General features: G+C 43.1%; 1 long non-coding RNA gene across 1 annotated transcript in view; it reads left to right on the top strand.

Annotated features, from left to right (window-relative positions):
* LOC112581758 overlaps window positions 1-25,836 on the top strand; it is a 74,262-nt gene that overhangs the window by 3,798 nt on the left and 44,628 nt on the right. Inside the window, exon 2 of the long non-coding RNA XR_006547286.2 lies at window positions 23,146-23,266. This is a non-coding gene — a long non-coding RNA (uncharacterized LOC112581758). The remainder of the gene's footprint in view (window positions 1-23,145; window positions 23,267-25,836) is intronic.

The raw sequence follows: 25,836 nt of genomic DNA, 5'->3' as shown, positions 1-25,836 counted from the left end.
CACAGAATCACTCCCATTCAAAGACCCTACGCCCAGGCTCTCCAGAGATACCTCAAACACTGTATTTCGTGAACTATAAGTGATATGCCTGGACACCAGGAAGTAAAGTACATTCAGCAGCTTGATTAACAAGATCACACTGTGACCCAATAACATCACAGAACACAGAACATACTGCTGAACGTCCACCTTCATAATTCCTGCTTATTTTTCCTGGTAGCAGAGCAGAAAGTGAAAGAACTCCTTCAGGGCTATTAATATGGAAAGTCTTCTTTAGGGGGAGATTTTCATTTTTTTTAAAAGGAATTTGGTGGGTAGTGGAACGACCTTTTCGAATCCTTCTTGTATTTTATTTTATTTACTATTTATTTTTTAATTGGAGGATAATTGCTTTACAATGTTGTGTTGGCTTCTGCCATACAACAATGATAATGTCATAATTATATATATATATATATATATATATATATACACACACACACACACATACACACACACCAGAGAAGGCAATGGCACCCACTCCAGTACTCTTGCCTGGAAAATCCCATGGATGGAGGAGCCTGGTAGGCTGCAGTCCATGGGGTTGCTAAGAGTCAGACACGACTGAGCGACTTCACTTTCACTCTTCACTTTCATGCATTGGAGAAGGAAATGGCAACCCACTCCAGTGTTCTTGCCTGGAGAATCCCAGGGACGGGGGAGCCTCGTGGGCTGCCGTCTATGGGGTTGCACAGAGTCGGACACGACTGAAGCGAGTCAGCAGCAGCATATATACACACACATCCTCCCTCTTGAACCTCCCTCCCCCATCCCATCTCATCCCTGTAGGTCATCACAGAGCTCAAGGCTGGCCGCCCTGTGTTATATAGTGGAATGCTTCTTGTAAAACAGGTATAGGTGGTTGTTACACCATCATCTTTTATTTCCTTCTCTCTTTCCTTCCTTTCTTCCTCCCTCCCTCCCTTCTTTCATTCCTCCTTCTCTCCTTCCCTATCTTTTCTTTTTCTCACTATTTCTTTTTAAAGAATTGCCCTTATAAAATGAGTGTGTTTCAGCTACTAACACTGAGTAATAAATCACCCCAAAACTTGGTGACTTAAAATAACAACAGGGAGGCGGTTGAAGTGAACTGGATGCAGCGCTGCACAGGAAGATTAAGGTCTTAGGTCCAAATGCTGGCCACGGTTCGTAATACATTAATGCCGGTGAGCAAGTCTGCACCTGTCTGAAGACTTTCTTCTCCAAATTAGAGCCCTCTAAGGCCCCCCCCCCAACTCTAAAATGGTTTTATTCTATATCTAGCTCTACCCCCAGGCCTCTGAGTGATTAAGTTTTTGAGCACTGTCTTTCTTTAAAACAGAAAGTCTTCTTCCACTTTGAGTGCCATCCTATCAGGCAGTGCAAGGTATACTTGGCTTCACATGACCCTATCCTAATACGCATGGAATCCTTTATCCTTTGTTCTATTACCACACTTTTTACAAAGGCAGATAGTTTGAACGATGACCATATGCAGAACTGCAGACTCTTACAGCTGGGAGGGGATCTTTATATGATCCATAGCGTTTGAACCTCAAGCCACAGAGTTAAAAGTCATAAGGTCTGGCCTTCCTGGGTGGTACGATGGATAAGAATCCACCTGCCAATGCAAGGGACACGGGTTTGCTCTCTGGTCAAGGAAGATTCCACGTGCCTCAGAGCAACTAAGCCCGTGTGCCACAGCTACTGAGCCTGCACTCTACAGCCTGTGAGCCACACTGCAACCTGCGTGCTGCAGCTACTCATGTCCGCACACCTAGAGCCTGTGCCCCACAAGAGAAGACCCAGCAGTGAGAAGCCCGTGCACCGCCACGCAGAGTAGCCCCTACTCTCCACAGCTAGCGAAAGCCCGCATGCAGCAACAAAGACCCAGCACAACCAAGATAAATACATAAAAACTCACACGTTCCATACCTTTTCTTAAGATCGAAGATTGCAACAATCCCTTGAACAATGATTTTCCCCCCTTTATCAGATTTATTTAAAGATTATATGGGTATAAAATTGTAAACAATTTGATTTCACTTTAATGAAAGTTGTCCTTGAAAAGAATCTTTTCAGGAGACTAAACACTTATTCACAGGATGTTTTGCTTATCCAAAGCATTTGTAGGATTCTTTTCATTGCTTTCAGAACTTTTTTTTCTTGATCGTCCACTTGCCATTTCCTCTTTCCCGTTCTTTGGGTACAACCCTTTGGCTCTACCGCCTAACCTCATAGCTTTGCTGTGTCAGCAAAGATATAAGAGACCCAGGAGGAGACAGGGGGCCTTGGAGGAGGTATGATTTTGACTATGAATGGAAATCTAGAGAAGCGTTTCAGTAAGCAAATAAAAAGCATATGGTATGGAAAAAGTTCATCTCAAAATGTTGATTTCTACTTTAATTATTGTAAATACTTGTTACAATGGTACAGTGTTCTTCTAGAAATGGGAAACATTTACTAATAAACTGTTCATTCAATCATCACAATGCTAGGTGCTAGATATAAATCAGTGAATAAGATAGAGGAGGTCCTTGCTCTCTCTCTCTCTTCTTTTTGTTTTTTTGGCCACACTGTGTGGCTTGTGGGATCTTAGTTCCCTGACCAGAGATTGAACCTGCACCCTTGGCATTGAAAGCATGGAGTCCTAACCACTGGATCACCAGGGAATTACCCCCTGCTCTTACTGAAGGAAAAAAGAATAAATAAACAAAAAGAAACTATCAAGTGGAGTTAAGTGGTAAGGAAAAGAATTACAGATGAGATGTTGTGATAGAGAGTAACTGAGGGGTACTCTTAGAATGGGACCGGGGGAACCTTGCTGAAACCTGAACGAGAAGTGGCCCATGTGAATAATCAAGGGAAGGGGATCCTAGTGTGGGAAGCAGATGGTACTCTGGCTGTCAGACAAGGACAGAGAGAATGACAAAGTGGAAGGAGCACAGTGGGGGAGCTGAGAGGGGCAGGCAGGGACCAGATCATTAAGGCATTAAAAGTCAGAGAAAGAAGTGTGTGCGACAACAGAGTAACCAATGTTCTGGCTTCTGTGTTAAAAAGTCACTGGAATTTCAAAGCAACCAAGACATCCTTCCATAGGTAAATGGATAAGCGAACTTTAGTACATCTTTACAATGAAAGACTATTCAGTGATAAAAAAGGAATGAGCTATCAAGGCACAAAAAACATAGAGAAACCTTAAGTACATACATCTAAGTGAATGAAACCTGTCTGAGAAAGCATCACGCTGTGTGATTCCAACCACGTGACATTCTGGAAAAGGCCAAACTATGGAAATGGTACAAGGAGTGGTTGCAAAGAGCTCAGGTGAGCGTGGGAAGGATGAATATGTCTAGTACAGGGATTATGGAGCAGTGAAATTATTCTGTATGATGGCTTAAGGGTAGATACACGTCATTACACATTTATCAAAACCCACAGACTGTGCAAAACAAGTGAACCTTAATGTAAAATATGGACTTTAGTTAATAGTAATATATCAATATTGGTTCATCAATTGTAACAATTGTACCATACCAATGCAAGATATTAATAATAGAGGAAACTGAGTCAAGGATGGGGTGGTGGTGGTGAGGAGACTAGGGAAATTCTCAGTACTTCCTTCTCAATTTTTCTGTAAGCCTAAAATGCCTCAAAAACATAATCTAGTAATTAATTTCTTTAAGTCACTGGAGTTGATATTTAAAAGCTGGATGGTAGAGGGCAGAATGGTTGCAAGAAGACCTGTCTGGAGGCTGTTGATGCAGGCCGGAGGAGGCATAGGTGACCTGGATTTGGGGGCCAAGTGGGGAGGAGGGAGACGATGGGGCAAATGGATAGCCCTAGAATGTGTTTTGGAAATGATCTTACTGGGACTTATAGAGGGCCTGCAAATGACAGGGAAAGCAACACAGGATGTCGGGTTTAAGCAGCTGGGTGAATGAATGGTCCTACAGTTTATGCAGGTGGGGAAAGTGAGTATTGCCAGCCAGACCCATGCAGAGGGCTGGGTGGGTCGGTGGATATGCAAATTTGGAATTCTGGGCCAAGGTCAAGATGAAGATGGAGATCTGGTTGTCATCAGAATCTGGAAAATGTCCAGTCTCACAGGACTGGATAAACACAACTCGAGGGTAGATAAGGTGGAGCAAACACTAACTGCTGAACAGCTCAGCACTGGAAGGGAGCTCAGACAGCAGCTGCCAAAGGAAGCTGAGAGGGAGCCTCTAGGAGATGGGAGAAATCCAGAGGCCTGTGGTGGCAGAAAGCCAAGGGAGGACTTGTTCTCACGCTGAAGGATTTATCTAAGCGCAACTCTGAGGGGTACAAGGACCTACGCAGGTGAAACACCCCATCAGACAGTAAGCTCACATTCTCCAAGTCACTTCCGACTCTTCAACCAGGGGACTAAAATGCAACTCATCTGGGAGCTGAAGCCTTACCCTTGAGTCCTGATATTTAGTCCTCCTTTTTGGAACTCACTCAGCATGTCGGTTTAGAGCAGACTTTGGCCAAGTACAGCCTCTGAACCCACTTGTTTTTCTACAGCCCACAAGCTAAGAATGGCTTTTACATTTTTTAATAGTTGGGGGAAAATCAGAGGAAGAATATTTTGTGGCATATGAAAATTATAAGAAATTCAAAAATGTCAGTGTCTATAAGTAAAGTTTTTATTGAAACAAGCCATGTTCATTTAAATGCTCATTTTCTGCCTGCTTTTGCATAACAAAGGTAGAGTTGAGTAACTGGGACACAGATTTGCAAAGCCCAAGATATTTGTTCTCTGTCCCTTTACAGAAAGTTTCCTGGCTTCTGATTTAGGCACAAAAATCTATATTACCATGTGTGAGAAATGGCATGACACAAGCTTATCAATCCTCATCATGGGTTCTCTTGGACACAACTTAACTTGAAGTTCATATATATGTGTGTGTGTGTGTATATATATATATTTCCCCCACCCCCCACCGTATCTGACTCATACCCTTGGGGTCCTCATAGGACCATGTCATTCAGTGACTTCTGAACTTCTGCCTCCAGTCCTGCCCTCTCCCTGCAAGTGCAACTGCCTGCTAGATTTCTCCATCTGAGTCATCCTTAAGCTCATCATATACAAAATGGAGCTAGCTACCTTCTCTTGTGGCTCAGCTGGTAAAGAATCCACCTGCAATGCTGGAGGCCTGGGTTGGATTCCCGGGTTGGGAAGATTCCCTGGAGAAGGGAAAGGCTACCCACTCCAGTATTCTGGCCTGGAGAATTCCACGGACTGTGTAGTCCATGGGATCGCAAAGAGTCAGACTCGACTGAGCAACTTTCACCTTCCTCTGAAAATGTATTTTATGTTACCATTCCTTAGTAGGATAGAGCAAAAATATGTCTACCTTTCCTCCCCTTTCTGACAGAGTTTCAAAAACTCTTGGAATTTGCCCAGCGTTGGGAGCCTCTTTTGTTATTCCTGAGGGAGCCCTTTCAACCACATCTGAGTTTATGCTGACAAGGTGAGCCCTGGTGGGCCCGGGGAATTTCAGAAGATGGGCTGGCCACACAAGAAAGACCAAGCCAGTGACGAGAGGGCTGGAACGCTCATTCCCTCACTCTCCTCCCACCTCCACGGAAACAAAAGGCGCTGGGGATTGAGTGGTTGATTACCAATCATGTCTATGTAGTGAAACCCCAGAAACTCAGAAAAACTCTGGAATAAGGAGGTTAGGGGGAGCTTCCTGGTTGGTGGACATATCAGTGTACCAGGAGGATGGTGCACCCCAACTCCACAGAGGGCAGGGGCTCCTACGCTCAGGATCCTTTCACATGTACCCAATGTGCCACTTCATCTGGCTGTTCGTTTGTGGCCCGTAAAACAGCCCTTATAAGTATTGTGCTTTCAGTGACTTCTGTGGGCTGTTTTAGCAGATCGTTGAACATGAGTGGGGGATTTGGGGAACACTCACATTTGTAGCCAAGATAGAAATGTGGGTCACCTGGGGACTCCACCTGTGGCTGTGTCCGAGCAAAGCAGTCTTTTGAGACTGAGCCTTTAATTTGCCAAATCTGCTCTCAATTCTCTGATGTCAGAACTGGATTGAATTGTAGAGTCTCCAGTTGGTGTTAGAGAACTGGTGTTAGAACCTGCTGAGTCATGGGCTTCACCATCCAACCAGTCACCCAAGATAGAAATCTGATAGTTATTTTAGACTTGTTTTTTACTGCATAGTCCATACTCCACTTTCAATCTCTGAGCAATGCTGACTATGCCCTGACTCTACCTCCCTACCCCCGAGCCTCTGTTTCCCTCTCCCACATCCACTGCCCTGGCTCAGACACTCAGCAACACTCACACGGATTGTGATAATAGCACCCCAGTGATCCTCCCTAACACCAGTCCTGCCCTATCTCAAATTGATACAAGGTTTGTTTTTTTTGTTTTTGTTGTTGTTTTGGTCATGTGGCTTGTGGTGTCTTAGTTCCCTGACCAGAGATTGAACCCATGCCCTCAGCAGTGAAAGTGCAGAGTCCTAACCGCTGGACCATCAGGGAATTCCTGGTACTAGGTTTTAACTAGTGATCTATTGAAAAAAATACAGACTAGCCAAGTCTTAAAACCATTTAAAGACGGACACTTTGTACAGCAACAATTCTCAAGCCTGATGGACATCATGATCACTTGCGAAGCCTTTGAAGCCTCCAGACGTCTGGGCTACTCCTTCATTGATTCTGAGGTCTAGCTAGGTCCTCCCCAAAGGACAACAGGATCGCTTTTCCCTGGAGTTTCTGGATTAGACATGAAGTATTTGGAATTCATGCTGATGAAAGATTAAATCATGAAATCTTTGAGTTATTTTGGATCAGACAAAGAGGAAAATCTTTCATCACACCATTTAGCATTTTATGGCATTTCATCATTCAGGAGAGTTCAAAGTGCAGATATTTTGCAAATCCTTTACATCCAGTCTTTGAGTTTTTTTGGATTCAGGCTGCAATCTGGTGACTGATCAAAGCTTGCAAAACTTGATTTCAAGATTCCAAATCTGACAGCATCTTACCTGGGGTAAATCCTATTACAAGGCAATTTTAAACTGCCAGAAGACTGTGTGTCTTCAGTAGTGGGAAAGGTTGCCTTCAACCACAGAACTCTCTCTTGGGAACTGGAGTGTATTTCCAGTGTTCAGTGTTAGAAGAGTGCAGATGTAGGATTCCAGCCATTCTTCCTCTGGGTTGTTGCTCTATAGGTGGGATAATTCTGTAATATCTCACCCACATGGATTAGCCATTCCTATAACATCCGAGGTAATATAAGCACTACTTCTGCTATTTTAAAAGAAATCATTCATTTTATCAGCAATACACAGGTGATTTGACCTTAAACTTAGGTAATTATAATAATTAAAGAGCTAATGCCACATTCGCAGGTCTGTGCAGACCCTCTCTCACTGCCTATTGTCTAGAAACCATTTTGCAGCGTGTAGCTCTCTTTCTGTTCCCTGTTTCTTTGGCGTGCTTCCAAGATCCAGTCTGTTAATATTTAAACTCTCTCTGAATGTTGGTATGTTGGTATTTTTGTGCTCTGCCTCGTATGACTTATGGATTTTTGTTTCCTTCTCTGTGAGATATTTTCCATAGCCATTCAAAACCATTATTCATTCCACATGCTTCAAATATAATGCCCACCTAATCAATCACCACTTCTGCATTTGAAAATAAAACCATCCTTTCTTTATTATATTAGGCAAATTAGTCAAATGAGTGTTTTCTAAAACTTGCTGCCTTTTTAGGGCCCTTGGCGCTCAGCCTGCCTTTCTCCACTGCCGCCTCCTCCCTTTCTCCTCCTCCTGTTTGCAAACAGTATCCGTTTCCTTTTGTGGTGTTCCGAGTGGATTCTGATCCTCCCTGACTGTGTCATCAGCTTCCACGATCAAGCCTCTTTCCTTGGGAGCACTCCCTTCCAGATGGCGGGGTAGAAGCCTTCATCTCTTTCTGCTCTGTGACTGAGCAGCAAAGCCCCTCAGAATGAAGCAGACGTTCCTCTCCTCTCGGGCAGGTTTTATTTTCAGAAAGCACAGCGACCATACAGTCAATATGAACCACCAAAATTTACAAAATGCCTTTGTTGATGTTTTGCTGAGATGGGGTAGTAAAAGAAAAAAAAAAAAAAATGGAGCAGCTTACATCCTCAATTCTTCCTTTCTCCATTCTCCCCCCATTACATGTTTCCCTTAATTTCTCTGTTTTTGTTTAATTTCAAGAAGGATTCCTTTGTTTTAAGAAACCAGGGTTCTTTTGTGCCAATCTCAACATTCTTATCAGATAAGCCTCTTGAAGAGACAGACAGAACATAGCATCTGCTGCCACAAGAAGTCATGCAGCCAAAGCCTGTTAGAGAGAACTCTGTCTAACTATTGTCCTGGCACAGCAAATGGCCCTTCAAATCATGATTCTTTCTAATGTATGTGTTTATAAGCAATTAAACTCCAGTTTTAGGGAAGACACACTAACAGCATACATTATTTTAATAGACATACAGTACTACTTTAAACCGTCTTCGCCATCTGCTCATCGTGATTATAAATGCAAAAGGAACATATTTTACATTAGCATCAGAAACTAGTGTGATATTAGGGATGGAAATGCCCATATATGCTCTTTGTACAATACCAAATGCATCTGTGCTATTTTCCTTTTCTTTCCACAGCACAAATCAGAGGAAGAAGATGCTTGTTCCTTGTGGTCTCTTTCCTGATATGGAAGATAATTTTCAGGATGGAAATTCATTAGGAGGGGATTTTGACTTAGTATTCAGACAAATATTCTTTGAAAGCTATATGAGCTGATGTGTCTGGCTCTGGCTGGCTCTATAGAGTTATCTTATCTCTCAGCCAATAAGGGGGAAAAACACAATATACCAGGGGCAGTAAATCTACTGCAATCTGCTTTAATGTCCATTAGAGATACAATGCATAATGTATAATGGGGAAAGTGTTTTTTCTTCCTATAAATAAAATTTAGAAGAATCATGGGATGCATGTGCCTTGGTGGAACACTTAATATAGAGTTGAAAAAGCATCTGGGTAGGCATATGCTGTGGTTTTCATCTGCATCTTTATGGGTGGGTGATCTTTCTAGATGGAGAATAATGCCATCATAATGTTAGAGGAAGGAGGAATGAAACACTCAGTTCCATTTTCTTAGTGGGGTTGGTCAAAGCCACCATATAAACATATTCGTTTCATAAGAAATGGTAGAGATGAGTCTATTAGACTCTCCACTAACAAGGATTTTTAGCCAGAGTTTAGATAGGTAGCCCAAAGGAAAGGATACTCAGGATGAGTGAAGAGAAGTTCAACAGTAGAGTCTACTTAGAATTTGTCCCTGCTCTGCAGCGAAGTGGATTCATCATTTACTAAAAGAACTCAGTTTACACTTCATTTCCAGGTCAACTAGTTTAAGAACAAAGGACAATACCATTTCCCCTGAGCTTATTAGTGTGTTTCTGTCTCTTGTTTTGCATCCTGGCCGTATTGGACTCGGAGAAGGCAATGGCACCCCACTCCAGTACTCTTGCCTGGAAAATCCCATGGATGGAGGAGCCTGGTAGGCTGCAGTCTATGGGGTCACGAAGAGTCAGACATGACTGAGTGACTTCACTTTCACTTTTCACTTTCATGCATTGGAGAAGGAAATGGCAACCCACTCCAGTGTTCTTGCCTGGAGAATCCCAGGGATGGGGGAGCCTCGTAGACTGCCATCTATTGGGTCGCACAGAGTCAGACACGACTGAAGCGACTTAGCAGCAGCAGTATATGGGACAGTGCTGAATGATAAAGGCTTGTATTTTAGGATGAAAAATGTTTCATGCAGGTGAAGATGAAGATGTATCTGCTCATTAGTAATGAGTGACTCTAGGCTCTGATCAACTGTATGGAATCAGGTAACATCACCAGAGGTGACTGCTCCCATTTGGGCAGGACCAAGACCTGCAGTGATCACAGAACAGCTGCTGGAGGGAGAAAGCCATCACTCTTCTCTTTTCTCAGCTCTGGGTTAAAAGACAAACACTACTTAAAATACAGTATGCTACAAGAAAAGATCTGACTTCCTATGAAATAGCCCAACCTTGTAATTGTGTGAAAGCCTGCCTCCTGGTGTGGCTTCTGTTATTTTGTGTATGGGCTGATCTTTTTGAGCCCCTGTCTCATAAGCATGTACAATGAGCCAACCCAACTACAAGACCAACATCCCTAAAGTACCACATTCACCATGTTACTCCCTGCTCAGAAATTTTCAGTGGCATCTACAGCTGACATTTAAAGTTGCTGCTGAACCCTCTGTGGACATGATTTGCTGGCTTTTCATTCTAACTCCTGGAATTCTCTGGTCACTGCCTCAAGTCTCCCTTGCCCCTCATGGGATCATGAGGGGACATTTGCATCTCTGCAGGCAGCCTATGAGGATCTGGGGAACTCCATCTGGGATCCTCTCTGGCTAAACACACAGTGCTGCCGTATTCTCCTGCAGCAATGCTTGTTGGTTTAGGGACCTGCATGATGGTCTCTTCCCTGAATGTCAACAGAAAGCAAGCCTCATGCCCCTTGTAGTGTATCTTGGGTTTCTGTCACTTGATCTCTCAAGCTGAGGGCCAAGACTAAGAGACTCTGGATTCTTCCTCATGGGTTGATTAGGGCTTTATCCCAAAGCTTGTTTCCTCCAAATGTCTCTTACCTCTCCACAGCTCCCCCAGCCTTCTCCTTCTTGATATGTCTTTTCTCCCACCAGTTCTTTCTTCCTTCAACAAAGGTTGGCTTTCACAAGTAAAAGCCTGGGCTTTCACAACTTTTGTATTTGAAACAGGGAAGAAATATTGTTCTTCCTACAAAGCTGGGCTCTGCCTTTCTCTAAAAGAAAGATTACTTCAGTTCCAATGGATGGAGGGTCAAAAAGCTTCAAGAATTGGGGGAAATAAAGATTATATGGGGTTACACTTTAAAATGGTGGACTTCCCTGGTGGCTCAGATGGTAAAGTGTCTGTCTACAATGTGGGAGACCTGGGTTCGATCCCTGGGTTGGGAAGATCCTCTGGAGAAGGAAATGGCAATCCACTCCAGTACTATTGCCTGGAAAATCCCATGGACAGAGGAGCCTGGTAAGCTACAGTCCATGGGGTCGCAAAGAGTCGGACTCAACTAAGCAACTTCACTTCACACTTTAAAATAATGTTTTATTTCATATGCATTAAGATCCAGTTCAAATTCCATCTTCACTAATCACACATTTTAAAAGTGGTTTCTACCACCTCTAAACTCCTGAAGTGTGCAGCCCTCATACAGGTCTTTAGAGCCTTGCCTGCAGCCATTTCTCCCTTATCTCTCCACAGAAGACTGTAATCTTATTATTCTCCATCCTGCCTGAGCTTAATTAAGAGTTACAGAGCAGTAAGCATTGTCTCCTTGCTGATAGACAGCCTTCTGGCGTCTCCCTGGGGGTAATCCTGCATCTCACCTGGTAGTAAATATGCAAGTAACGGTGGTAAAACCACCTGGAAACCTTAGAGGTGAGTTTGTAGCTGGTTCAAGTCTTGCCTTTCACACTTGCCCTTCTTTTTAAACTTCAGATATTTTAAAGTTGAGAGCCACAGCAGTGCCTCAATGTCAGCCTTATGAACTTGATTTCTGGACACTGAGTAGAATTATTAAAAGGAGGAGATTTAATATTGAGAAAAGTGGACCCCTAAAAATAGTCTTATAAGGTCCCCATATTTGAAATTTGGAAGGAATGCATCACACTGGTCACAAAGGTATATAGTCCTGTTTCCACAAGATTTGATAGTGTTTAATACATACAAGACAAGTAAAATAGGCTTCCCTGGTAGCTCAGCTGGTGAAGAATCCACCTGCAATGCAGGAGACCCCGGTTTGATTCCTGGGTCAGGAAGATCCTCTGGAGAAGGGATAGGCTACCCACTCTAGTATTCATGGGCTTCCCTGGTGACTCAGATGGTAAAGAACCTGCCTGCAATGTGGGAGACCTGGGTTCAATCCCTGGCTTGGGAAGATCCCCTGGAGGGGGACTTGGCAACCCACTCCAGTGTTCTTGTATTGAGAATCCCCATGGATGGAGAAGCCTGGTGGGCTACAGTCCATGGAGTCACAAAGAGTCGGGCACAACTGACTAAGCACAGCACAGCACAAGTAAAATATTGTTTAAAATACTTTAAACTGTTATTTTAATTAAAAAATAATAACTCTGGTACCAGGTCAGAAGAAATTAAGCAACGCTAAAAATTACACACAAAATGCAAATGTCTACCTCATCCTAAATTTCTTTCTTGTTCCTCCTCCGGGGCAACTACTATTAACAGCTTCTTTTTGATCCTTCCAGAAAATTCTTGTGCACATACAAAGTATATTTATGGGGGTACATAATATGCATATGTATATGACCCCTTCCACCCCCAGTAAAAGTAAGCATACTTCATATATGTTATGAACCTTGCTTTATCCACTTAAAAGTGACTCATTCATATATTTCTATGTCAGTATTTACAGCTCTCATTCTTTTTAACAGGAGCTTTGATCTTATCGTTCAATCACTCAGTCGTGTCCGACTCTTTGAGACTCCATGGGCTATAGCACACCAGGCTTCCCTGTCCTTCACGATCTTCCAGAGTTTACTCAAATTCATGCCCAAGAGGTGCTTATGACTGCCTTATCTGAATCTTTCATACTTTATTTGACCAATTGACCTAACTTTTAGGTCAATTATACAATATTAACAAGAATTTCTATCATCAAATTTCCTAGGCCAGGCTGCTGCTGAGAAATCAAGGTCTCAGGTTATACTAAATTTCATTTGGCTTAATGCTCCGTACACTTCAACTCTGCATGGCCGAGGTGGCAGGAAAATACGGTAGAGGGGTAGCTTTTCCCGGGCTAATGAAGGACATAGAGTCTCTCAAGGCCAGTATGGAGCCTTGTTTTGTCTATGTTTGGGTGCTGGCTTCATCGGGTTGTAATGCCAGGTGTCCTCTGGTCCAGGCCTTGCACTTGTCCAGGCTGGTTGGTTCGGTGTGACCTGCCACCTGTCCTCAGACTATCCCGACTCTGTTCTGTTCACTGTCCAAGCCTATCTTCTCGATCATTTTCTGTATTTCACATTTTTTCATCCACAAGGCTTACTTGACCTCTAAGAGCTGACCACCCCTGTCTACTCTAGGCTCTGGGACCCCTCCATCACCCCTCCCCCTTTTGGTTGGTCTCTGACTCTCAGGCAGCTCCTTCCTCTCAGCCCCTCTTGTTGGTTCCCCCTGCTCTTCCAGCTGCATGTTAGAATGCCCCTAGGATCTATTGAATAGGGTCCACTGAACAAGGAAAACACCTAGGAATCATCCTCGATGCCTCTTTTTCTCTCATCTGGTTCACTAAGTCCCATCAACCTCACTGCTACTATTCTAGCTGAAACCACTTGTCTCCACAAGTTGGGTTGGGGTGAAAAGAAGAAGATCAAGAGAACAACTAGCCCAAGGGATAAAAATGTTATTAGCATGGATAACATGGAAGCTGATGGGTTTCATGAGCTTTTGAGCTTCTAATTTGAGCTAAATCTCATTGCTAGCCTTTGTTTCAACTGCGAAGAAAAGGCCAAGTGTTGAGCACACAGAGTACATGCAGTCATTGCCTACTGCTGCCTGCTTCAGTCCCAGAAAGGTGTAGGTTAAAAGGACTATGAGGCTAGTCTAGGACTACACTATCCAATATGGTAGCTACTACCACATGTGGGTTCAGAGCATTTGCGATGTGGTCAGTGCCAATGGAGATGTTCTGTAAGTGTAAAAATACAACCACATTTGAAAGACTTAGGACAATAAGAAAAAAAATAATGTGAAATATCTTATTGATCATTTTTAGTTGATTATGTGACGTGAAGGTCGTTCTGTCGTGTCCGACTCTTTGCAACCCCATGGACTGGAATTCTCCAGGCCAGAATACTGGAGTGGGTAGCCTTTCCTTTCTCCAGGGGATCTTCCCAACCCAGGGATTGAACTCAGGTCTCCCTCATTTCAGGCAGATTCTTTACCAGCTGAGCCACAAGGGAAGCCCAAGAATACTAGAGTGGGTAGCCTATCCCTTCTCCAGTGGATCTTCCCAACCCAGGAATTGAACTGGGGTCTCCTGCATTGCAGGTGGATTCTTTACCAACTGAGCTATGAGGGAAGCCCTCTTAGTTGATTATATTTTGAAGTAAAAACTTGGGATATAGAGGTTAAATAAATTATTACTATTAAATCTAATTTCACCAGTTTCCTCTTTTTAAAATTTGGCTATTAGAAAAGGTAAATTAAGTAAGTGGCTTGAATTGTATTTCCATTGAACAGTAATGGTCTGGAAAGTGTGATGACTGGGGTTTTGAGAATTCAACAGTGTTTTTACATTTTAAAGACATCCTGTCCCTGTGAAGACTAATTCCTGAAAAGTTTCCATTGTTCAAGAAATGTTCAAGTAATTGAACTATATTAAAATAGTCTTCAGAGTCCAGAGCCCTTATGGAGGCACATCTTTGTCCTCTAAGAATGAATTTAATTTCTGCAAAGTTTTCACTCATTTATTTAGCAAGAGCATCCATGGAGTGCTTAGTACATGCTGACACATCCAGACAGCAATGCATGTAGAGGTGAAAATGAAAATTTTCTGACCGCAAGGAGTTTATTACATCAGAGAAATAGATCTAAAAATAAACATCCAAAAGGGTGATTTTAATAGAAACATGTACAAAGTGTAAGAAATGCCTACTCACTTGGAGCCACGAAGAAGAAACTGGATAATTAAACTGGGGTTCAAAAGAAAACATGTGCATAAAGTAGTGAAACATTGCCTTGCATGGCTTGGAAATAAGATGGACCAAAAACGTGAGAAATAGCCACATCATTGTTCGTTTGAGTTGTTATCATTTAGCCTGCTAACATGACCACAAAGGAACAACATTTATTGTATCTTTTAAGTATTAGCATGCTAGTAAAAATAAAATCCTGTATGTGTCTGGCTCCCAGGGCTTCCTCTCACTCCAGCATTCCTGTGAAGAGCTAGGCTGGTTCCCAGTGGGTGGGACACGCGGCCAGGAATGAGCTATTTGAGACAGCTTCCAGGAACTGGAAGCATCTTGTATGAGATACTTAGCAGGCTGGAATGGGAACCAGCAATGGTCGGCTCAGTACCTGCTCCTTTTCCTTAGAAAAGTGTAGGGATCATATCCAAGTGTCCTCTAATCTAGGTCACCATAATCTGTCCTATTAGAGAGGACATTTCTCTTAGTCCAACCCTCAGCGTGTGAATTTCACAAAGGAATTCTACATGGATGCCTATTGTGCACCTCATAATTGGTTCCTTTTAAATGAAAATGTTTTGAAAAAGGCATCACTTTGATGATTAAGGCAGAACAGGAAAGCTGAAGGAGACACACCTGTAATGGAGGGCTCTGACCAATTGGGGAAGAGTGAGCAGAACAAAGCTTCACAGCCCTGAATTACAGGCTCATCTGATTGATGTATGGTCACACAAACATTTTCACACAATGGTAGATGGTGACAACATCATACAGAGAGTGGCTGGTCAACTCCAGTGCAAACCATTAACCACATTAGAGAAAATAGCTCTGGAGAGGTATCGCTCCACGGTTTTTAACTTCCAAAGATGTCACAAGAAGAGCCACAAATTATTATTGCTGACAATTTGTACAATTTGTCCCTGGTGAAATGTGTGTGTCCCTACACTGCACCGTTTTACATAACAATATGAAATATTAAAAGGGAAAAACGTTTTGTAATAAACAGCAGTTTTGCTGATTGCAGCTGATTATGTTAAGCGGCTTGTACCGTGGGTGTCAGAGGAGACTTAATCGCTCCTATAACTAACCTCCACCGCTGACCTCTCCCCTCCGCTGATGAAGCCTATTCAAAAACCTGCTGCCCTTTCTCATTTTCAGATCTTATATTTCTGAACTGTTTTGATCATGCATATATTTGCTAAAGTTGTTGTGTTCAGAATTTGTGTGTGTGTTTTAAAAAATATATAATTCATGAAGATTCCTGCCAGAGCTGTCTCATCCATTATTAAAAACAAAACAAAACTACACAAACATGCATATTTGCAATATTTTTATCAGATACCCAAATGTCATTAATTACAGGTAAAAGCTGTCCCCCAGTCTGAGAGACGCTCTGTGAAGGAATATGGTGCTGAAATTTTTTCTTCCAACTTTAAAATAAAGGGCAAGGATGTCTTTCTGGGGAAGAATGTCCTCTTGGTCATTTCATCAGCCTCAATGGCTGGTACTCAGAAGCAAAGTGCTATTCAATCATAAAGCAATTTCACTTTTCTGATAAAAGTTTTTGATTTAAATGGGATTTTATAGAGCACATTTCAGGGTGGATAACTCCTCCATCAGTAAGTACAGATAAATACGTAAGTGCATATGTGTAAGTGTCTCTAATTCACAGTTTGCTCTTCCTCTTTTCCCCAAATTCAGAGATGTTTACCAAACCACAGGGGAAATGTGGTGGAGGTGGGAAAGGCAGAGATTTGAAAGAGAGAAGACCGGTCTACCCAGATTATGCAAATGAAACCATCCCGGAAATAAAGACAAAAGAGGGAGGGAGAAAATCAACAATCCGAAAAGTAAAGTGTTTGAATGCAATTTGCCAGGGAAAGGGGTGGACTCAGTACAACAAGGTCACAAAAGGGTTCAGCTTTCTAGGAGGCAAATACTGGCTGAAGCCGGCTGATAAATATTTCCTACAGGATTTGAAGCAGGTTGCCACCAGCAAAACAAAAGTCCCTAGGGGGCAGTACATAATTAACAATTTGAAGATGTGGCCTTGTATCGTGTCTCCAAGGGAGCCAGAGAAACCTACCCCAAAAGCACAAAACCTGAGTTGCTATATTAATCTCACGATTCCCGAATAAACGAACGTTGGCGTTTCCCCAGAGGCTGGGAAAGCGCCTTTTACTCTTGGCTGGCAAACGTTTCCTGACTGATGGTGTCATTTTCCTGTGATTTTATATCAGCACCACCAAACCTGTTCCTCTGGTCTACGGGAAAGACTCAGCTTGTTTAGAAAAGCAAAGGAATCTTTTTTTTTCCTATTAACAAAGAAAAGAATAAAATCAGGATTCGGAGGAGCAAGCCATTGAGAAGGGGTGCTTGCCTGAGTGTTTAGAGACTTTTTTAAACGGTGACTTTTTCTTCTTTTTCTTAAGCAATCGATCTTCGATTAAATCGGACCCGTGGATGAGAACAAAAGCTCAAAAGGCGGTGACAGCACCAGGAAATAAGTCATCAAGAGGTTTTGGTGTGGTTTTAAAATTTCTTTGGTTTGTTTCAAGATGGGTTGGATTTTGGAGGGAGGAAGAGGTTAATCAATTGCCAGAGAGAAAGAATAGACAAAGAAACACTAAACTTTTTATCTTGGGGTGGCACTGGCGTTCATTCAAGAGACATCAGCAGTGTTTTCCGGGAGAGCACAGCCGGGGCGTATACTGCATTACATAGGGCAGCACCACGTCCGTGTGTAGCCAGCTCCTGCAATTTAGAAGCAATGCCAACCCCTGCTCCTGGCCCCAGGGTTTGGGAAAGGAGATCCGGACGACATTCCCAGCTCTGACAGGAAAAGCTTGTGTTCCCTGAGAAGTTTCTGAGCTTCTCTGTGTCTTGGTTGCTTCAATTGCAGACTGAGTTCAGATCACTTGCCACCTGCCTACCTAATCAGAATATTGTGAGGGTTAATGAGATTGCGCTTGCAAAGTGATTGCCTCATCATATAACTCCAAAGTATTATTATTCATCATAAAGACACAGCTGCAATAGTGTATATTGTTACATACCAGACACCATGCTTCTATTTTTAGCAACTCTGAAATGAGGCTGTCTTAGAATTATACAGTGGTAGGGGCCTCGCCTTATTACCTGCCCCAGACTCCATTCTGTTCTGGGGCAGGTGAAGGAATAACCACCCAAGACAGCTGGCTATTTATATTTAGTCTCATCTTTACATCTAAAGGCAGAAACTCTCTCATTCTCCCTCGGAGGAAATTCCAATGTTATTATCATCCCGATGGCTAAGAGTTGTTGCTTAAGTCTGAATATTGCCTTGTGTTTTAACTACAGTCAACTTTTTCTTTTATTAATATGTGCATTGGTCTCCCTCACTTAGTGGTCTTGGCAGGTAGAAACCATGTCCCGTTTGCGTTCTTGGCTTCTGTGATCCCAGCTCTCTGGAGGATCAGGCTGGGGGATGACATAAATCTAGGGGCTCTGGGCTCAGGGGTGGTGTGACTATGCTGGTGGCTGTGCCCGAATTTGAAAAGCAGGTTGCACTTGAACTTTCTTTTCCTTAGTCATTTCATAAAGCCCTATTGGTTGCTTCCTGGTGTTTTATGCTCTTTGATGCAGAGATTAATGAATGATTCAAATTCCCCTAGTTATCAGTGCTATCTGGTCTATAATTACTATATTAACTCATCTCCACCTCCCATCCCCCATGTGTTTTAAGATGAGATTTGCTCACATTTCCACAAAACGAACTCTGGCCTCCTTAGTCTTAAAAAAAATATCTAGGCGTTCACAGACTATCTGCTTGCCATTAGAGCTGACTTCCTTGCATCCAACCACTCTGCACAGATTCTCAGGAAATGTTTTTGGCCCCTGGTCTTGTCCAGTTTCAGTTTTTCTAATACAGCTGAGTTTTATTGGTCTACAATTCACTCCTAATATTTTAAAAAGTTAGACCCAAGAGACGAATGGCCACCCCTGCCTTTCTTGGTCCTCTCCAGCATTTCATTCTCTCAGGGAAAACTGGACTCTGATGAATCCTGCCCGGTCTCCTGCCCTGACCTCCTAGCTTACCACCCAGTCTCTCTCCAAGGCTGAAGCAGATGGAGGCCGTGCTTGGCAAAGATGCGTGGGCTCGGAGCTTGAGCTCTGTCTTGGGAGGTCAACGGGGATCACTGAGAGTTTGCACCAGTCTCTCCTCTCTCAGTTTTACAACTTCTGTGATCCCAAGGGAAGGTCTACAAATACCATTCTTTGTTTATACATACCTCAAATTTTCATTCCAATATTTCAGGAAAAAATAAGGTTGTCAGCTGCTTTCCTTCTTTAAATCTTTACAAACGTTTAGGGAATTTAACTTGGAATTGCCAAATCTAGGTCAGAGGCTGGCTTGGGTTATTTCCTGATCTCGGAGCTGAAGCCTGTGACTATGTCCTTGGCCTGCCAGCAGGGGCTGGCGAAGGTGTTGAGGAGGCAGGCACAGGTGATGTGTTCATCTTGGGGACCTCCCAAAACCTTGTCTTCACAAAGTCTGGGGCTCCCTGTTGGAAGAAAGAGTGCTAACAGATCACATCACTGCCTTCTTTCATAACCCTCCATTCCTGGAAAACCCACCAAAGTTCTGAAAACAACGTCATTAGTAAACCTCATTTTCTCCACAGCAAAAAAAAAAAAAAATAGTAAGCAATTTTACTTTTCATCTCTCCCTTCTTTTCTATTCAAAGTCAGCCTAGAGAGGAAGCCTTTCCTCCCGTGGCGGAAGAGTTCAATGTCACACCACTAGAGGGGCCACGAGTTCCTGAGCTGCTGGCTCCTTTGCCAAGGTTATTCCATTTATCCCTGGCCTCAGTGTCCACTTGGACATGGGACAAACAGAGATGGATCTAAAATGATTGTCAGGCTGTTTTAATACTATTAATATTGTGAAATAGGAATAACAATAACAAGAGAAATAGTTACCACTAATTGAACTCTTGCTTAGAAGTAGGCAAAATGTGAAATTTTGACTTACATTATTTCACTAAGGAGATATTATTCCATTTTCCAAATGAAGCATGGCAAGGTTAAGCAACTGCCCAAGGACCTGCAGCTGGTTCATGGTGGGAGAGATGGTTCTCAGCCTACTTAAGTCCCCTGGCCTCCAGTAAGAACTGCTGAAGGATGAACACCACTGGACTGAGCCCAGAGAATGAAGCCACTGTGCCCACGGGCTGGTTCTAATTAAGTCTTTTCTAGAACAGCAGCAGCTCTAGGTTAGGGTTTCTCGGCTCTCAGTATGTCCAAGGTCACCCCAAAGTGGGCCCAAAATTCCTGAGCCCCGATGTTTCTTTGTCCTGACCTTGGGGCTTGCTAGGCCATAAAACATCTCTGAAACTGATGGCTGTAAAGCTCTTCCATGTTGGCCTCAGTAATGCTTTCAGATACAGTGTTCCTCAAATCCTCTTTATCTTGGTGATGTACATCTGGGGCTGACTTGGGCTGAGGGTGTGAGAGGGGTAGAAGGAGAAAAGCCAGGTGAGGAATCATTTCTTTTTTTTTCATTCTTTTATTTATTTTAATTGGAGGCTAACTACTTTACCATATTGTGGTGGTTTTTGCCATACATTCACATGAATCAGCCATGTGTGTACATGTGTTCCCCATCCTGAACCCCCCTCCCACCTCCCTCCCCATCCCATCCCTCAGGGTCATCCCAGTGCACCAGCCCTGAGCACCCTGTCTCATGCATCAAACCTGGACTGGTGATCTATTTCACATATGGTAATATACATGTTTTAATGCTATTCTCTCAGGTCATCCCACCCTCACCTTCTCCCACAGAGTCCAAAACTCTGTTCTTTACATCTGTGTCTCTTTTGCTGTCTCGCATATAGGGTCATCGTTACCATCTTTCTAAATTCCATATATATGCGTTAATATACTGTATTGGTGTTTTTCTTTCTTACTTACTTGACTCTGTATAATAGGCTCCAGTTTCATCCACCTCATTAGAACTGATTCAAATGCATTCTTTTTAATGGCTGAGTAATATTCCATTGTGTATATGTACCACAGCTTTCTTATCCATTCATCTGCCGATGGACATCTAGGTTGCTTCCATGTCCTGGCTATTGTAAACAGTGCTGCAATGAACATTGGGGTACATGTGTCTCTTTCAATTCTGATTTTCTTGGTGTATATGTCCAGCAGTGGGATTGCTGGGTCGCATTGGAGTTCTATTTCCAGTTTTTTAAGGAATCTCCACACTGTCCTCCATAGTGGCTGTACTAGTTTACATTCCCACCAACAATGTAAGAGGGTTCCCTTTTCTCTGCACCCTCTCCAGCATGTATTGTTTGTAGACTTTTGGATAGCAGCCATTCTGACTGGCGTGAAATGGTACCTCATTGTGGTTTTGATTTGCATTTCTCTGATCATGAGTGATGTTGAGCATCTTTTCATGTGTTTATTAGCCATCTGTATGTCTTCTTTGGAGAAATGTCTGTTTAGTTCTTTGGCCCATTTTTTGATTGGGTCGTTTTTTTTTCTGGAATTGAGCTGTAGGAGTTGCTTATATATTTTTGAGATTAATTCTTTGTCAGTTGCTTCATTTGCTATTATTTTCTCCCATTCTGAAGGCTGTCTTCTCACCTTGCTTATAGTTTCCTTCATTGTGCAAAAGCTTTTAAATTTATTTAGGTCCCCTTTGTTCATTTTTGCTTTTATTTCCATTATTCTGGGTGGTGGGTCATAGAGGATCCTGCTATGATTTACGTCAGAGAGTGTTTGGCCTATGTTTGAGGAATCACTTTTTAATCATCTTTCCCTTCTTTTCTGTTGATCTCTCTCATTGCCTTTAACTTTGGTGCAGCAAGATATCAGGGATCCACCACCCTATACTTCTTGGGGAGACTGGTCTGCTCTGAATAGCTAGCACAGGAGCCATGTCAGATTGCAGAGCAAATAAATATTACCCAGGCATCAATGTACGGCCAGCAAGTGTGCCTTCCTTGGGCACAATCAAATGCAATCTGTGGTGAGAGGTGAGATGTACAATGAGGTGAGGTCTGCTGTGGGGAGAAGCAACGCTAACCTCAGAACCAAAGCAATCAGCGCTGCACCCGAACCCCGCTCACTCCCCACCAAGTGCTCAATTCTAATTGCTCCTTGGCCAGGGCTTTATATGCGAATCCCTATGTGGAGGTACTGGTCAAAAAGGGATGGGAAAATCTGAGACTTGCAGCCAGGGGATCCAAAAAAAACCAGAGGCTGGCTCAGGAACCAGGTGATTCCTCACTGGGACATCAGCCTTTGCTATGCTCTTGAGAGCCCTGTATACACTGATGGAGCTTCTCGGCATGTGGATCCAGCGAGGGACACAAGGAAAGGAAAATGCACACAGGACAGAACTTGGCTCTCTGCTCCTTCAGGTCTTTGTACTTCAGCTGGAGCGTCTGCGTCTCTCAGAGCTGTCTACTCTGGCAGGAGGTATGCATGGCCTCCTGTCTAGGTCAAGAGGTTGTCGAACACTCATTTCATCTCCTCTTGCAGATCCAACTATTTGAGAGGAGACCTTTGTGTCTGCAATTATTAGGTTTAACATCCAAGTGAGTCATAATATTTGTTAGATCCTTCACTTGGGCTTCCCTGGTAGCTCAGATGGTAAAGAATCTGCCTGCAATGTGGGAGTCCTGGTTTTGACCCCTGGGTCAGGAAGTCCCCTGGAGAAGGAAAGGGGATGCCTTTCCAGTATGCCTGCCTGGAGAATCCCATGGACAGAGGAGCCTGGTGGGCTACAGTCCATGGGGTAGCAAAGAGTAGGACATGACTAAGTGATTAACACTTTAGATTGTGTTGGCTTTGGGAAAGGCCCTTTTAAAATGGGTATTTGAGTGGTTTCTGAGGAAATTATCCTTTTTGCCTATGTGCTGTGAAAATTTTCTAATTTCAGAGCCTACGTTCAGAACTCAGTGTGAAGCAGCAGCCAACACCCGCCCCCAGGGAGTTTTCCTGTGGAAAAACAAAGCGCCCAAAGGCACATTGGAAGCCATGCAGGGCTGTGAAACCAGGGAAATCAGAAGTCACTACTTGCCTCAAAGTTTGAAGTTTCAGTGTATTTGGCTCCAGGTGGCACCAGCATGATCAAGAAGTCACCAGAGCACATTACCCATGAGTCACAAAATATGCCACATTTTTAAGGGCTATTTGGAAGACTTCCAGAAAATGTAGCCCCTTTAATTCCCAGTAGGAGGATGTACCCATAAGAAACTTAAGAATTTAGCTGATAAAAAAGCTAGAAAAAATAAATGCTGTGTCACTCTTTTTATTCATTTGCAGATATGCAATTCAAAGTCAGTGTTTGCCAACTTGTGGTGTGTGGGTCACCTGCAGCAGAATCACCTGGGATTTTTCTGGCCTCACTCCAGTGGGAAAGTAGAACCTCGAGGGTCTAGAAACGGTGGGTGACAGTTCCCTCAGGGGATCCTGGGCCATTGCAAAGGCTGAGAACCCCCTAGAGCAAAACCCGCCACTAGGTGGATATTTTCTTCCTGGTTTGAAATCGATAAAGTCAGAGTCACTCATCTTAGTTCCATTTAGGGAGCATTTTATTTTGCAACATCAATGTGCTGTGAGGGACACAAGGAAGAGTAGGGCCCAGCTCTTGTCCTCACTCATCTGGGAATGGAGTCAGAAGGCTCAGACAAACGCACAAATAGATATAAGGCAAGGCAGAAAATGGTGAGATTTTCCTGGGACAGCTCTGCCTCGTACCAGCAGTCCAGAGGAAAGAGGAGCCACATTGGGAGAGCTAGGAAAGCCAGGGGTTTCGAGATGGGCTGCAAGGGGTGGGTAGAATTTCACAAATGGAAATGTTAGGTGTGTTGGGAAGAGGGAACACTGTGAGGAAAGCGGGAGGGGTGGGATTCTCAGGGGCTGATGAGTGGGGGCTTGACCTAGAAAGCTAGTTTGAACCATTTCATGATTGTCTGGAATCCTGGGTAGATGAATTTCTTTTAATTGAGAAAATTTCCATGTTATAAAATTCATCCTTGTAAAGTGTGCAGTTTAGTGATTTTAGTATATTCAAAGAGTTGTGCAACCATAAGTATTGAGTATTGTCTAATTTCAGGACGTTTTCATCAGCCCAAATGTACTAGCAGGCATTCCCAGCCTTACCTCCTCCAGCCCCTGGAAGCCACTAATCTACTTTCTGTCTGCATGGATCAGGCAAATGAATTTGTACATAATTAATTCAATCCCTGGGTCAGGAAGAACCCCTGGAGAAGAGAATGGCTACCCATTCCAGTATTCTTGCCTGGAGAATTCCATGGACAGAAGAGCCTATTGTGCTGCAATCCATGGGATTGCAAAGAGTTGGACACGACTGAGTGACTAACACACACGCACAAGTAGAGAGCAGGGAGCTCCTAACGATTTTAAAGGAGGTAAAATTTGCACATAGTGAAATGCACAGATCTTAAGTGTACAATTCAATGGGTTCTGACAAACGTATACACTTATCTTACTAATTCCTCCAAATACAGACATTTTCATCGACCTAGAAATTTATCCATAAGCAAACCATGGTACTAATTTCTACCATCATAAATTAGTTTTGTTGTTTTCTTATATTTCATGTAAATTGGAACCATGCAGTACAGACTCTTTTGTGTCTGACTTCTTTTGCACAAAATAACATTTTGAAATTAATTCCTGTTGTTGCTGTGTCAGCAGTTCATTCTTTTTTGTTGCTAAAAACTATGAACGTACCACATTTTGTTTATCCATGCTTCTCTCAATGGACATTTGAATTGTTTCCAGTTTATCTACAACTGTGAACAAATTGTTCATAAAAAAAGAGAAAAGAAATTTCTCTTTGAGGGGACATATGTTTTTATTTTTTGCCAGTGAGGGTAAATACCTAGAAGTGGGATTGTTGATTAGGGAACTACTGATTTTTGAAGAGAAAGAATGTGATTCCACCAGAACTGAACTTTAATGAACGCAGCAGCAGTAAGCAGGGAGAGTTAGGAGGTGGAAGTTAGGACATCTTTCATGGCGGGGGAGCCAGAATATACAGAGCTTGGAAAATGAATGGGTATGTGTGGACAGTGGAAACGGAAGTCTTAATGACTATTTATCAAGTGTTTACCCTCCAAGGCATCCTTAGGGTTCAGGCAATCTGACTGGCAGAATGATACACTTATTCTTGTTTGTGGGAAAGATAAAGGTTTTGGTTTCAGACAAGGAGATAGATCACTGTCCCCAAAGGGCCATTTCCCTGATGATAATCCAAGCGCCTCACAGGGTCAGTTGAATGAATGAACTTCGAGCAATCATACTTGGGAAGAAGGAAAGGGCATCGGGGAGAGTGGGTGGGCTGAGGCAGAAGCTCACACATCAGAAATTAGCCAACTTGCTGGACTGGTTGATTAGATTAGTTACTTGGGTAATGAGGTAGAGAATTTTATTCATCAGAAATTCTCCTCCAGAATTGCTCCCAAGGAAACCAGTCAGAGCTTGCTCTGAGACTCTCCCCCGCTCCGCCCACTCCCCAGGGAATCTCATGGAACTCCCAGCCGTGTTTGTTCAAAGAGCATATTTATGGGCACTAGACGCACAAGTCAGCTGTTGAATTAGAATTTAGGAAATGTGTGTGTAGCGGAGGGGGGGGGGGGGCGGGGGGGGGCGGGGGGGGGGGCGGTTCCCCAGATGCTATACTGATTGGGAACAACTTTAATCATCCATCTCTTAGTTTCCTTATCTGTAAAATGGGAATAATAATATTTCATTTTCCTTGAAAATAGATTATAAAAATCAAAAGAGAATATAATGCTAAAATACTTTGAAAAATGTATGCTTCCCATTTCCAACCAAATAACCAAGCAACCTACAGAAGTTCTCAGCTCATCTGTCAAGGTCTCCTGGGACCCACTGGTCTAAATTACTTCTGGTTCACTCTACTCCAGCAGTGGTGGCAAGAGTCCCGCACTTGCCCACAGCCAGGCTGTGCCTCTGTCTCTGCTT

This window comes from Bubalus bubalis, chromosome 2, assembly GCF_019923935.1.
Source record: "Bubalus bubalis isolate 160015118507 breed Murrah chromosome 2, NDDB_SH_1, whole genome shotgun sequence".
In the NCBI taxonomy this organism is placed as follows: Eukaryota; Metazoa; Chordata; class Mammalia; order Artiodactyla; family Bovidae; genus Bubalus; species Bubalus bubalis.
This window is presented reverse-complemented; position numbering and strand designations above follow the sequence as displayed.